This window comes from Larimichthys crocea, chromosome IX (genome assembly GCF_000972845.2).
Source record: "Larimichthys crocea isolate SSNF chromosome IX, L_crocea_2.0, whole genome shotgun sequence".
In the NCBI taxonomy this organism is placed as follows: Eukaryota; Metazoa; Chordata; class Actinopteri; family Sciaenidae; genus Larimichthys; species Larimichthys crocea.
The window spans coordinates 5261349-5276000 of NC_040019.1; the positions used below are offsets into that span (position 1 = coordinate 5261349).

Genomic DNA, 14652 nt, shown 5'->3' on the forward strand with positions numbered 1-14652 from the left:
GAAATCATGAACGATGTACAAGCAGGGAAAGAGCTTTTTTTTTTTAAACTTTAAGAGAAAGCAGCAATCACAGATAAAACCCGCAAGAACACTCCAAAACCACAAATCCGACAATGCACGATAACATTTACAGTATACCCATTTGTCACTTAGTGTCTCACTTTAGTCGCACAATTGTGCTGTGGCGTACAAAAGGGAGACGTTTCCAAGGAAGTCTTAGTCATTGTTTCTCTGAGACATATTGTGGAATGAGTCATCCAAGAAGTCAGGCACAATAGAGTCACAATACTTTTTCTCTAAAATACTGTACTGTATGGAGTTATGTTATGGAAAATGTCAAATCAGCCTTCTTGTTCAAGAGATCACAGTTTGAAGGTGCATAGAGTTACAGTCCAGTCTTGTATGTACTATACTGTTGTGGTTTGGAAACATTACTAATAACTCTGTAGGTGGCAAAATCAGGGATTAATCTCTGGCATTAGAGACTAGAAAATGTGCGTATGATAAGCTTTGATTTGTCTAGTCCACAGACAATGTTGCTATGACACTGCTCCTCTACTGCCCAGCTTTACTTAGCTTATTTGGCTTGTCTATTCAAGTCATTTTGTCCATTAATAGAAAAGAAAAAACAGCGAATGAAAAGAAATAAGACAGTGCTAACCCAGAGCACCCTCATGCACTCAATTACCCGGCTTTATTGTATGAAAGAACATGGTCAAAAACACTCTCAAATACATTCTGACTTTCTGAAGAGCAAATGTTAATTTTGAGCCGGCAGACAATTTTTGTAAAATAACATTATTTCAATGACAAAACAAAGAGCTTGCATCTCACCAAATCTTGGCTTTGGACCAAAAAAAAAAAAAAAAAAACACCTCTTGGTTTTTGTTTCAAAAGTTTCCTGAAAGTGGAAGCACAAGCTTCTTCATTGATGTTCAGCCTAAGAAAAAAAAAAAGCTGAAAACTGAGAGAATACCACTATATGAACCTAATCTTGCTTACAACCCCTCAAAAACAAATAGCCCAGCCTGGCTTCGCTTCAGAAGAGATTTATCGGCTGCTGTAGATGAATATTTGTTGTATTACAGAGGTTTGTTTTTGCTTGTTGTAACCTTTCAAGTCAGCGTAGAGACAAATTACAGAGATATTGTATTGCCTCCAAACTACATCTTTGACAGTCTAGGGGGAATTGTTTTGACTGGGTAACACCTTAATAACGCCTCTGTACTACTTATGAAGATTGTTTTCATGTACTCACCTTCAAAATTGCCCGTCTGAGGAAAATTTTCATCTAAGGTAATTTCACATAACAACAACAACATAGTAGTTATTGATTCATTGAGCTTTGTCTTATACAAATTACCATTCAAAGTGACTGTAATTGCTCCGTGTTGTGTGATGCAAATTAAGGTGTAAGGACTATGCATTTCCACTGAGCGACTTTTATGCCTGAGATCTAAATCATGGCAGATGAAACAGTTAGCAGCCTTAAAGTGGAGCTGTGACAGAGAGGCTTGGCAATTTGTCAACCCTGGGTGAGCAGGAAATCTGCCAAAAAGCCTCATTGCTTTTTCTCTCGCTCCAGTGATGATGAACTCCCATGAAGTATTAGCGCTCGCAGTGTGTGTTTATCACATTTGTCAGCATGTGTGTAAACGGGAACTTTAAAGGCGGTATTTTTCCTTTAGTGCCCTTTTTTTTTTTTTTTGCACCAGTATTGCACCCAGATCGTTCAGAAGTTCATCGTTTTTTTTTTGTTTTCCATTGGGATCGGGCGGACTTGAGAATCCAACCAAAATACCTCATTAGCAACGAAAAGATTAAACCTCAAAGTGTCTGAAAATCACAGGCTACTTTACAGCACTTGACTGCCAGCTCACCAGACTCTGTAAGTGAACATCTGAACGCTGAGGATTAATCTTGCAAAGCTTTGTTGTGCATTGCTTTTATCTTACAGGGTTAAACCTGCGGTGCCTTTTTCTCTTAGTTGTTGGATTTTCCAATTATATATATCTTTTAATAAAAAAAAAAAATCATAAAGCACTTGATATACTCATGATGATTGCGCAATTCAAGTTCTGACCAATGGAGTGTGTGGATTCTTGTTATTTTGTTACTGAACGCCAAGGCTCTGCGTCGCCCTCTCACTGTATGTGTTTGCATACTGTCGGCCAGTGTTTGCCTATGTACTGGTGTTGGTGTATTTAGCAGCTTATTTTACAAGTCGGTCTAGTGTGTTTCTCCCAGCGGCTGAGGGATCATTAACTATTAATATTCTCTGAAGTAACCGCCTTCTCCTCCCTATTATCTCCCTCCTCCTCCTCCTCCACCATCGTCTGCTTTAACATGAGACAAAAGAGTAGTGGGAATCTCTCCGGACATCCTTTATTCCTCCTACATGTGCCGCTGTCAGATGAAATCGGTATATTTTTATACTCCAGATTTTGCCCTTTTACTCTTTTCTGCACTTTTTTGACAAGACTGTAAAACTATTTAGGACTTTGGAAAAATAATATGGTTTAAAATCCTCTTAATGCATTGTTTACAAACTGATTTACTGACGTAGGATTGCTTGCATTGCAGACAGAGCACCTTGAATTTTCTAAGCGCATTATACACTTTTCTCCAATACTCTCAGCAAAACTTAAATTCCGTACAGTCATGATTTCCCTATTAATTACTGGCTACCTTGCTTTCCCCTCAATGCAAGACCACCCAGCAATCACTGCTGCTGTTGTGTGACAGCGCACCAAGACAAAAGAAAATCATTTCTACTGATTGATTATGGGAAGCAGATTTCCAACGGCTAATAATCTTCCTAATTCAAAATCACGATGCATCAATGTATGGGATAATTTATTAGCGTGCTTTGTTTGCGAGCACTTTAATTAGGATGCACACGCATCGTTAGATTCATTTGGATTAGGCATCCATCTTTCGGATCACAGTGGTTTATCTCAGTGTGTAAATCCTGTGCAGAAAGGTCAGAGCATTGGTAACATATGATGATAATAAATAAAAATGACAAAAGAAACGGAACAAAAGAAAATGCAAATGTTTGATACAAACTAGCACTTAGATAACACGCACATGAATGTGTTTGACGAAGACCAACTACTGTTCACTTTCTGCAGCAGTCCCTCCGTTTCAGAACGGCTGAAAGTTTTTCTTAAGTTTGACTCTCTTTTAACTTTCCTTCTCATTTTCTGTGTGTGATTAGCGTGCACACGGCCGTGCAGTCTCATGCCCTTTTTAAATGGGGATTGGCGGGACGTTCTAATTAGTTACAACAGGCACACCCCTTCAATTTACGAGTATGATTCATCATTATGAGAACAGAGGTGAAAACAATTCTGCGCTTTAATGACACTTTCATGAATCCCACTTTGACCTTTCTCAAGAACAAATCTAAGAAAAACCTCAGAAGATGATACCAAAAAAAAATGAAACAAAAGATTTCTCACGTTTGCTGCCGCGTGTCCGTTTAGGTCATCAACTTGGTATTCGAACCAATCACGCCAACTCTAAATGGGTTTTCTTAAAACTATGTGGAAACTTTAATTAAGCTGTCAATATGCTAAATAACTTGGGTAGGTTTTCCGAATGGAAAACAATCATGCAAACATGTAATGGTTTCCCATTCTGAGTGTTTTCCTCAGTGTGTGTCCCCTGAACTGAATCTTTGCATCCTACTAAAAAGACAAAAAGTTAATATTTGTAAAGTTTAGCTTCTTGTTTTCTTTTTTAACACATGCATCTTTAAATTTTCTCTCTTTGACTCACCCTGGACTTTTTTTTTGTAGGAAGTCAATCGTATATGAGATTATGAAATTATGCCTGATCATTTCAAATTAATATCCATATAAATGCCTTAGCCTTGTTCTTTTTTTTCTTCTTGGTTGCACAGCACCCGTAACTGAACTGCACTATCTTCTTGGCCTTTTTTTTTCTAACTGAAGATGTGTAATTGGCTGTATTTGATCTGATCTGATCTCAACTCATCTAATTATTCTGATTGTAATTGCAGGCTTTCAATCTCAGCCACTAGAAAGACGCAAACACACACGCCGTCATGAATATGCACATAAACACTCATACTTGTTGATATATGGACAGTCACACACATGCATGCACGGACGTGCTCTGTGCCAACTGTTAAGTCATGGTGTGTTTGTCATGCTAACGGCTCCTGGTAGAATCAGTAATTCCCTGCTCCCTGCCTCATTAGCCATGGAGAGAGTAGTGTAACAGGTTGGAAAAGGGCTCTCTAGCTACTCCTTATTCCACATGCAAATGAAAACACCATTTCCTCCTGAACAAATTAACAGGCTTTTCAAAAGATAAATTGCCCCAGCTGTATTGTAATTTTGACTAAACAATCCGACATATTTCCACAAATCCCCCCCGGGGGCAGTGGTTGTTGATGAATGCAAATGAATTTCTAATATCTGAGAGTGTGAAGGTATAAGTGTGAGATTCTTCATGCTGCGCCAGCCCTAACAAGTCAGCATGAGTTGCTTTTTATTATTCAGAGTTTGAGCAGGTGAAAGCAGTAGGCTTGATGTCGGCCTGTGAATGAAGAAGTGGATTTAGCCCAGGCTAAATGTTATGCAGACATGATGCAGTGCTTCGTGTCAGCTGATTCTGATCCTTAACGCGGCTCAGGTTTACAGGTCAGGTGCCTTGACTGTTTATTGGTCATTGTTTGCTGAAATATCAGCAGGAGAAAAGGTTGGAATAAAGATGTTCTCCCCAGTGTGTTAGCCTTATCTTGAATGCACTCCTCTGTGATTCACTTCTCGGTAAAGGTCATCCAAGATAGGTATGTCTCTTTTCCATTTCCATTTCTGTACTTATCTGTACTTTTTCTTGTATTTTATCAGCCGCTCTGTCATGGTTTCTCTCTCGTCTTTCTTGTGTTGTTTAACCTTTCTCTCTCGCTCTCCTTTTCTGTCATACTCCTGCTTTCCCTGAGCCTGACATGTTTCTCTTCTTGCCCCCTGAAAATTGGCAAAAACATCCTTTTTGTTTTTTTGGATTTAAATGAAGAACTCTGGCCTTTAAATTAAAATATTCCATTCAAAGTCTCCTCACCCTCTTCTGCCCTTCTTCACCCATCTTCCCTTTTCCCTTTGCTCAGCTCGCCTGTTCACCAGTGTTTACTATGAAAGGACAGACTTTCCTCATCTACTCATTAATAAGTAATTAGTGATTTGCAGCCTCGGGAGAGTGTTCACTAGATTCTGCTCTCTGTTGGGCCCTGCGACCACAATGCAATCACCAGTTGCCCGCAGCAAGTAATTTGAATCTTTGTATTTTCTACCATAATGATTTTCCATCACATTTCTCTTCTTGACTTTGTGTCTAAACTGATTTTATTGGACAGTGGAAGCCCAGAATGTATTACTCTGCCACTTCCCTGCCGCCTGTCTTTTTTTTCTGCGCTCTCGCTCTGTCCATCTGCCTTTGGAAAGGCTGCACGTCCCTGAGGGAGTTTTGCGATCCCGTAGTTTGGCAGAGAGTCTACGAATGCGCCGTACCATTCAGAGTGACACATGCCGCCAAGACTTTTGAGCGTCGACAAGGTCAGAGGTCACTTTGTTTTTTTCTCTCTGGATACTTTGAACATATGAAAGTCTGCCAGTCTTTTTTTATTTTTAAGGGCAGCAGAGAGAATGAAGAAAGCTGGAATAGGGTCCCAAGAGGGTGGTGCTCCATATCTGTGTCGTGTTAGGATTACTTAAGTAAGTGCTGTAGGTGTAGAAGTGTATCTCTCATCCCTCTTAGATGTTGCATTGCATCAAGACACACAGTCCACCACTGGATCATTTTTAGTTTAATTGTATTACACAGAGTAAATCCAAGCTGAATTTATCATGAACATATTTCTGTTCTTGGATGCATGTTGCATAGAAAGCAGTATTATTATTACTTTAAATTATGATATTGTCTAGTACTTTCAGGCTACAAATAATTGGGGGAAAAAAAGTCTCTGTGATACAAAGGAGAATCTGACATCATACCTATTGCGGGTAAAACAAATACAGATGTCGCAGGATGTAGTACTGGCATTAAAGTCGTACATTGAGTTGTTCTGACCAAGACTTTTCATCTCATTGCAGGCTGATCAAAAAATTTCAACTTCAAATATTTAGAAGTGTAAAGATTTCAAAATTAAGACTAGTAGTTTTCTCCACATAAAATTATAGGCTCCCGTCATAGAGCTGTCCAACAACAGAGTAGTTACTGCAAATTACATATTAAGACAGCGAGTGTCATCTAAACTCTAAAAGCAATCTCTACCATACAACAGTCTTGAAAACAAACTAATAAAGATGAATTTTTTTTAGTCGTAGAGAAAATGAAATACTTGACAGCTATGTCAGAACCATTTTTTCATTATATTTCTGACATTCGCTGTTGCAAATTAGTGGTATATATATGAATGCAGTTTCTTGGAGACAGGCTTTCTTTATTCATACAGTCATAATAAGACATGGCCACACTAATTACCTACACAGTAAAAAGAGGATGAAGGTTTGGATAGGCTCTGATTAAAACTACACTTGTATCTTTGATCATGACATTGAAATAATAGTCTGTTTCTCTACACAACAAGTGAAAATTAGTGTATGAAAACGAATTTGTCTGCACCAGCGAGTGACTCACAGTGCGGTCGGCACAATACAAGGATTGGCTGAGCTCAGATGCTACTTTCCATTAACAAAAAGCAATGTACGAAACTTCTCAGGTAGCAGTTTCTCTTGTTAAGCCGCCACTGACTGTTGAAACATCACAGCAGCGGTGTTTATATACAAATCTGTCTTCCCTCTAGTGTGTCACATCACAGTTTTCACAGTTAATCTTTCATTTACATCATTTTTAATAATTGAAGCTAATCAACTTCATATTTTCATATAGAAACTCCAGTATTTGGATCAAGCTTATGAAAAATTATGTGTGTCAGATGAAGTATGCTACAGCTGTTAAACCATGTTTAATATAATTAAGTAAATATAAGAATTTAATCAGATTCGTTGCCAGCGTTGCCATATATTACAGGACTCTGATTGGGATCACGGCCAACAGAACTTAATCAGGGCGTCCGTACTTTGAATCTTAGCTTCTGCACCGAGAGTGTAAAAAATAGATTAAAATAAATTCCTGGGGAAGATCTTTTTAAAACTTTAAAAAGATATCAGTAAAATCTTCTAATGAATTGCACTGTTCGGATTCAGGTGGATAGCTATCGGAGGAAGTTGAATCGGAGGTTAGGCTCGCTGTCTTTAATCAGCTGCGTTTTGAATCGGAAAAGATGAAGAAGCAAGACTTGCATGACTCTTTTTTTTTCACTTGAGTCACGCTTTACATAACCCGGAATAAAATATCTAAAAATGTCCCAAAAATCTTTAAACTCTTTCATATTAGTTGTGGGGATCCTTACAGTTTTCAGAAAGTTTCCACATAACTCACTGAAGCCAAAAGGCAGTCTCTGGAATCATTAGATAATTACGCTTGATGATGCATAATTAGTCAAAGTGAGCTCCTTGTCATTTAACCAAGACAAACTGAGAATCATTTTTCTGCCTAAACCAAAGCTTGGGGTTTGGATTTCACACATATGGCTACAACTCAGGGAAGCTGTTGTTCTTGAATAGAAACACAGTGATGAATCAATACACTGCTAATGTGTCACCACACAAATATGCTTTTTAAATTAGTTTTTACCAGGAGCACGTTGGTGTATGCTTGACTTGACTTGTCTATGGTTACAAACATTATGTTTTGAATGTGCTGTGCCACTTATTATCACACAAATGTGTCTATGTCATAAACCTCATACCAAGCACTTACTGGAGCCACCAACATGTCATGAGGGATTTTTTTTTTCTGCTGCAGTTCCTTTCCTTATCACACTGTTAACATCTTCAGGCAACACTTCTACTCAGACATCTGCAACACTGTTAACTCCAACTCCTGCAATCTGAGCTGAAGATGATATATATGGGGCTAGAGGGGTTGACAAACAGGGTGGGATTAGGCGGTGAAGCAGTCCTGGCAGAATAAGCTCCGCTGGCTAGCTGTGGGTTGGTGTCTTCCTCTCTCTCTCTCTTTCTCAGAGACAGACAGACAATCACAAGCTTGGCCTTCTAATCGCTTGTTTATCCTTGATGTTTCTCATAAGGATTTACTTTGATTAGTTTGATCCCACGGACTTGACAGCTGTAACACAAACTCAAAGTCATGCATATTTTAATGTGGACTTGAGGCGAAGAAATGAAGAGGGGAAGAGGAATGATGAAATGCCGCGGTTGTCATACATTGGGAGCCTGTTTTTATAAACTTAGAGAAACAGACAAAATGCGCTATGAGTCAACCCAGCTCTATACAAAATTGCTTCAGCCGCAGAGGGATGAGAGATATGCATCACTGAAACAAACAATAAACAAGGAGTCGGAGAGCGAGAGAAGGTGTGGAAGACAAAAAAACAATGGAAGCAGCAACCGGTGTGACTTTGAAAGTTAACTATGTAAAAACATTTGCTGCTTCACCTGCGGTAACAAAATGTGTGTGAGTAATGACTTCGCCCATGTGAATCGTGCCACAGCTTTTGGCTACATTAAAAAAAAAATATATATATATATGTATATATAAAATTTAAATGATAATTTAAATCAATCTCTATGGAAACCAAGTAAGGGGGATTTTCAGTGAAGGCCAGTGTCGTCCTACATGGCATCAAAAGAATTTAAAATACAATAGATTCTTTGCTTTGGCTGGAAAAAAAAAAAAAAAAAAAATCAAAGGAGCCATATCTCTAAATTAGCGAGGATCTATTTGTGCAGTTGGCCCCAGCGTTATCTGTGCAAGTCTGTTACTCTTTGTCTGTTGACTGAGGTTTTTTTTTCTTCCTCCTGGTGCTTTTGCTGCTGTAGCTCTTTTTTTTTATTCTTTCTTTTTTTTTTTTTACACTTTTTCTGCTTCAGCCTCCTTCCTCTCTTGCAAAAATAGTCTGGCACTCTCTTTTAAAGATGAATAACATTAAAGACAATTACTATGCTAATGCAGCCCTAGACACAATGATCAAACAAGACTAAGATCTACAGGCATGCTGGCAGATTTTGGAGGTTGTAATTAGAAACAGTGGTTTGTCGGCATGGTAACATGGTCACGTTTACAATGCTAACATGCTTATCTTTAATGTTTACCACCCTTAGGTTAATTGGGAATAGCTAAACAGTACACCTGAGACTTAAGAGACTGGTACTGGATAAATGTGGAACTATTTCTCTCAAAGGCACAAATGTGAATTTCTTGATAGCGCTAGAAGAAAAGTCAGGGGTCAATACTATTATAAAAAGCTGTCAGAACCTTGGACAGCTTCCAGAGGAGAGAAAGGGTACATCCCAAGTCTCTTATATTGCATCCATGTGCATCCCTCACTTTTGCTTTTCCTTGCTTTTTAGTCGCCTCCCATCAGAGATGGAAGTAGAGATGCAAGGAAAACATGTGAGAAGAAATTAGGAAATGATCTGAGCAGTCACGCTTGGAAACGTCCTTTTATGATTACGGCTGCATCTGATCACATGTCGGCTTTAACAGCTGTAGAGACTTTTGATAGTTTGTTTCTGCACCGTGTGCACTGTGCTAATACGAATAAAGACGCACAGTTATCAGTGCCAGAGCAGCTGTGTTTTCTTTCTGTTTAAAAATCACCTGCACGTGTATAACACTATGTCCCACACAATCATTACTAATGATTATTTATTCATGATTTTAATTCGCATTAAGTGATTGGGAATTCAATTTTTTTTTTTTTTGGCTAAATGTTTCGGGGAAAATTGAAAGTCATAGCAAACCCGATGCTCAGGAATTATTGGAGAGAGTGGAAATAACGAGAAATGATGTAAAAGTGCTTCTTTGCAAACAGACAGATTCTCCTCTTACTGACTTTAATTTTATCCATTAAAGTTAATGACAATTACACACGATGGAAAGAAAACTCTTCCTAATACATCAATTATCTTTGTAGTGCTGCAGACTTCCAGTTTAACTCGATGGTGCTGTGATGTATCCGATCAGTCTAATCAGCTCATATCCGATGAGACTTAATCAGCTATTGCCACCTCCAATGCCAAATTACAAAGAGAAATAAAAAAATAAAATAAAATAATTTCTCACTAGGACTGTTCCCAAACAACTGATTTAAGCAACGCTCACAGGTCTCCCAGCACTTTATTTGCGCTTGCCATAGTGCGACTGACTCGTACAACAATTATGTTGCTTAGCAGGTCAGCTCAAGTTTCTGTACAGTACTTGAACTTTCTGAACACTTTTAGTTACACTTCAGTTATACATTACCTGCATCAATGTGCTGTACATACTTTGTAGTCTGCGTGCGGCTACATGCACTTGAACCATGGCAGTTTGGCACAAACACCCTACCGGGCATGCAAAAGAACATGAAATCAGCCCATGAGATATGATAGTTTATAGAAAATAAAGTCATCCACACTAACAGAGGGGAGTCACACACACATGTTTAAAATGCCCAATAACAGGATATTAGAGTTCATTTCATTTGATCTATTTAAAGTATTATTTATACAGTATAATTTATTGCGGCATGCTTTGCAAACCCCTTGAAAGGGACATGAGGGCCAAATTCCTGCTCATTTTAACCACTTCTGCTGATTATTACAACACCACAGGGTAATTAGATCTTTTTCTAGTGGCTATTATCTATACCAGCTGCATAGTGAAGCATCATGTCAGCAGCACAACAGTAAAAGCCCCATTCAGCCACAATACTACTGTTCACTAAACGATACAATGCAATAAAAACGCCCCCTTACAGTGCTTTTTTTTTTTTTCCATGCACCAGGACCATCAGATAAACGGAGAAACCGAAAGAACAACTGACATTAATCCGTTTACACAGCTAATGGGAATAATAAACTCAATAATAATGCATTTGTTTGTTGAAACTGCTATTGTATGTGTTTTTAATTTTAATCGTTTATGCAGCTTATGCTTGGTTGAACAAGAACAATGCCTTTGGCCAAGGATGTTTGAGGCATCTTGATGTCTGAAAGAAACCCTATGTACTGTAGTTTCCTAACAGTGGCAGTATTGTTCCTGGTTCCATACATTTTAAAGCACTTTCTTGGCTTTGAAAATTATAGCAATATTATAGAATGTCAAAATTCACCTTTTGTTCCTCCAAAAATATTGCTCTTTTATGTGTTTTGCTTTCATTCCCCGAGCAGGTCGCCTCTTCTTTATAGACAGAGGCAGAATTACAGATTTTGACGCAGTGACAGCGAAAAAAAGAAAAAGAAAGAAATACTGTGACAAAGACCTAGAGAGAGCAACAGAGAAAAAAAACAAACTGATGAGCTGACAGAGTCTGGGCTTCTGGGGAGAATCATTAGACCGATATATTATTCAGCATGCAGCTTGGAGCAGTGCCTTTGGCTGGGCTTTAAGCTGGTAGTGTTGGTCAGTTTGGCTGTAGCTGGTTGGGAGGTCAGCCATTGATCTGCAAATATAAGCTGGTACTTTTGGATCTGAGCCTTCATCATCCTGTGGGGCTCCCGCCACTGTGGGTGGATAAGCCTTGATCTGCTCAGGGGTTTGCATGTGTCAGTGTGTGTGTGTACACTGGTTGAGAGAAAGATGCAAGTGACTGTGTGTGTCCACATATGTCTGCAGATGTGGCTGTGTGATGCATACGATCTGTATGAAGTCTCTTTTTGTCAGTCGCAAGCCCTGCAGGGTAGTGTTGAGAGAAAGAAGAGAGACTAAAGGATAAAAACAAGGTCAGTGAAAGAGGGAATGTTATGTACCAGTACCAAGCACTCACTGGTTAAGACTCTGTTTATATGTACACTTTTATTTGTATTATTATTATTATTATTATTATATTATTATTATTATTATTAGCTTAGAGAAGGTCACATAAATAAATGGCAAGCAAAGCAACCGAAGAATAAACCAAAAAATCCTTTATCCAAAGAGATGATGATTAATTTTAAGTTTACCACAACTGATGTGTTCTATTCCTGATGGAAAACTGACAGTAAATAATCTGAAATCTGGGACATAGAGACTTGAAGTTATCAGCTGTGATTTGGAATACTCTAAGTTTCTGGTCTCTTTTTGACTTTAATGTTTGGTGTCTTTGAAAAGTGATATCTAGTTTCTCCTGTTCGCTACCATTCAGCTCAAAGATTTATCAGTATGCTGCCTTTTTAAAAATGAACGTTCCTCTCATCATTTTGTTCAACACACGTCAGACCTAACCACCTCTTAAGTAAGTACAGCAGGCTGGAGCTGATACATCCATGATTTGTCGATTCAGTGTGGGTTTCTACTCTGCCTACCTTGTTACTGAGAACATGGTATCATCAATAAACACAATGGTGTCGAGCAGTACGCCTGAGAGTCTTCTTCTGGAGGTTTCCTCACCTTTTAAGGTTGACAGCGGTGAGCCCATTGGACATAGAACAAAGATCATCCTGCACCTGAAGGAGGACCATACAGTGTACATTGTGGATAAGAGGGTCAAGGAAATTGTCAAGAAGCACTCTCAGTTCATCACCTGACTCATCCCCTTGATTGTGGAGAAGGAAGGTGCAGGTGAGGAAATGTTTGAGGATGTGGGCTTCGAACATTGAGGAGGACTCTAAAGACATGAACAAGACGGAGACAAAGAAGATCGAGGAGTCGTACATAGACCAGGATGGACCAAGCCCATCTGGACCAGGAACCCTGACAATAATACAAATGATGAGTGCTATAGGAGTCTGGAGACGGGCAGGCTTTTTCCTTCCTATTTCCATTATTGTGAAAGAGAAGATTTTTAGGTCCTAGCTGAAATACTTCTTATATAAAGAATGCAATGCAACTTACACTTATGCTAAAAAAATAAAATAAAAAATAAGAGCCTGGTTACAGCAACAGAAGCAAACACAGTCATTTACTATGTTTACGGTGTTTTTCACCCAAATGCACTCTGTGCACCTCGAGATTATTTATTTCATTTCCTCTCTCAGAAAGATGAGGGGGAAAAAAAACAATTCATGAATGTTGTTCATTGTAGTTCCATGTCTGCTTGCTATAGCAGTCTGCTTCTCCTTGCTGCATTTCTTGATATATTACCATCATTGCAACAGCAAGAAACAGTCGGTATGTGTTCGCCATTAACTGCGTTCTTTCTCATGTGTGTCCTCTTGAAGACCTGTTCAGAAAAAACATTGCTCAAAGGGTCACAGTGACCCTTTTTAAATGAATAATTTAATGCTTGGTAAATTTTGAAAAGATGGTCCTGTCTGTAAATACTAAACCTGAGCTAAATGATTTGAATAAAAACATAATAATAATTTGGGTCAGTGTCAGATAAGAGTAAATACACTTTACAGAAATTAGTTTTGAATATGGTTCTGAAATATGAGCAAATAGTTATATCATCACAGGTCTAGCGTGCAGTGCAAGCTATACAAAGACAGAGGTTCCATGTAATACATGCTGAGAAGAACTGGCATAAATTCAATAGTAACATAATGCAAATAGACACAAACAGAGACATTACACACACCAATTACAACTCAAGTATCCATTATAGAGCAAAACAGGGATCTGCCCCTATAAAAGCGAATCACAGGGCTCCACGTTGCCTCAACAGCATTTAGTGTTGCTAGACATTAAGACTGTAACACAACTCAAATATGAACATATGGCTGCATAAATTAAAAACTCTTCACACATCCATCAGCAGTAATGTATTACTAAAGTGATAGATCTCTCACTCAAGCAGTCCACAGTCCCTCCTACACACAGTAGCCAGCGACTCACTAAGACCAATGAACTTAATCTTGGAGCCACACACACACACACACACACACACACACACAGGTGATGTCTGTCTGCAGCCGTGCGTTCAGGGTCGTCCTCTTTAGCTACTTGAGCGCAAGTGATGAGCAAGAGGTCCCGATGTGCTGAGTCTTGACACTGCTTGATCAGGTGTCATAAGGGAGAGAAGAAAAATGTTCTCCATAAGTTTAATTGTCCTAAGGCAGGAAATTCTTTTCCACAGTTGGTGCACACTTAGCACAAAGCAGACTATACAAGCAGAATTAAGTGCAGGATTAAATGCAAACAGGATGTATGAGTTGTATTAGTCTGAACTCAGAAACGGGATGTTTTTCTTCAATTTTCTATTATAGTTTAGTCACAGAGTATAACTTCTTGGAGAGGGAAACTAGAGAACGAAATACTCATTAAGAACACCCAGACGGTGATGCAACTACTCCTTGTGCTAAAAGATTAAAACTCTTGCATAATCAAGTTGGGAACTTATATAACAATTTTTAAATTTCTTAGAATCACTTTGGTTTCCTGTGAATTGGGAATAATCACTGCTGTGTTTGCCAGCGGTTTGATAAATGAAGAATACGCCTCGTTTGCTATAGATGAACTGATCTCATTATGTTGTGCTGCTGAATTTCTCACCACTTGTATTGAGAACTTCACTTTCAGTAGGTGGATTAAACCTCATTAAAGAGAGCTTTTCTTGTTCACGTAATATCAAAGAGCCGCCAGTATGATTAATCTTCATGCAAACAGATTTTTAAAAAAAAAAGAAGACAT

At 38.6% G+C, this 14652-nt stretch overlaps 1 protein-coding gene across 1 annotated transcript in view; it reads left to right on the forward strand.

Moving 5' to 3' along the window:
* The window catches only part of si:dkey-112m2.1 (transmembrane protein 132C), a 138506-nt gene that overhangs the window by 48329 nt on the left and 75525 nt on the right, over window positions 1-14652 (forward strand). The window lies entirely within an intron of this gene.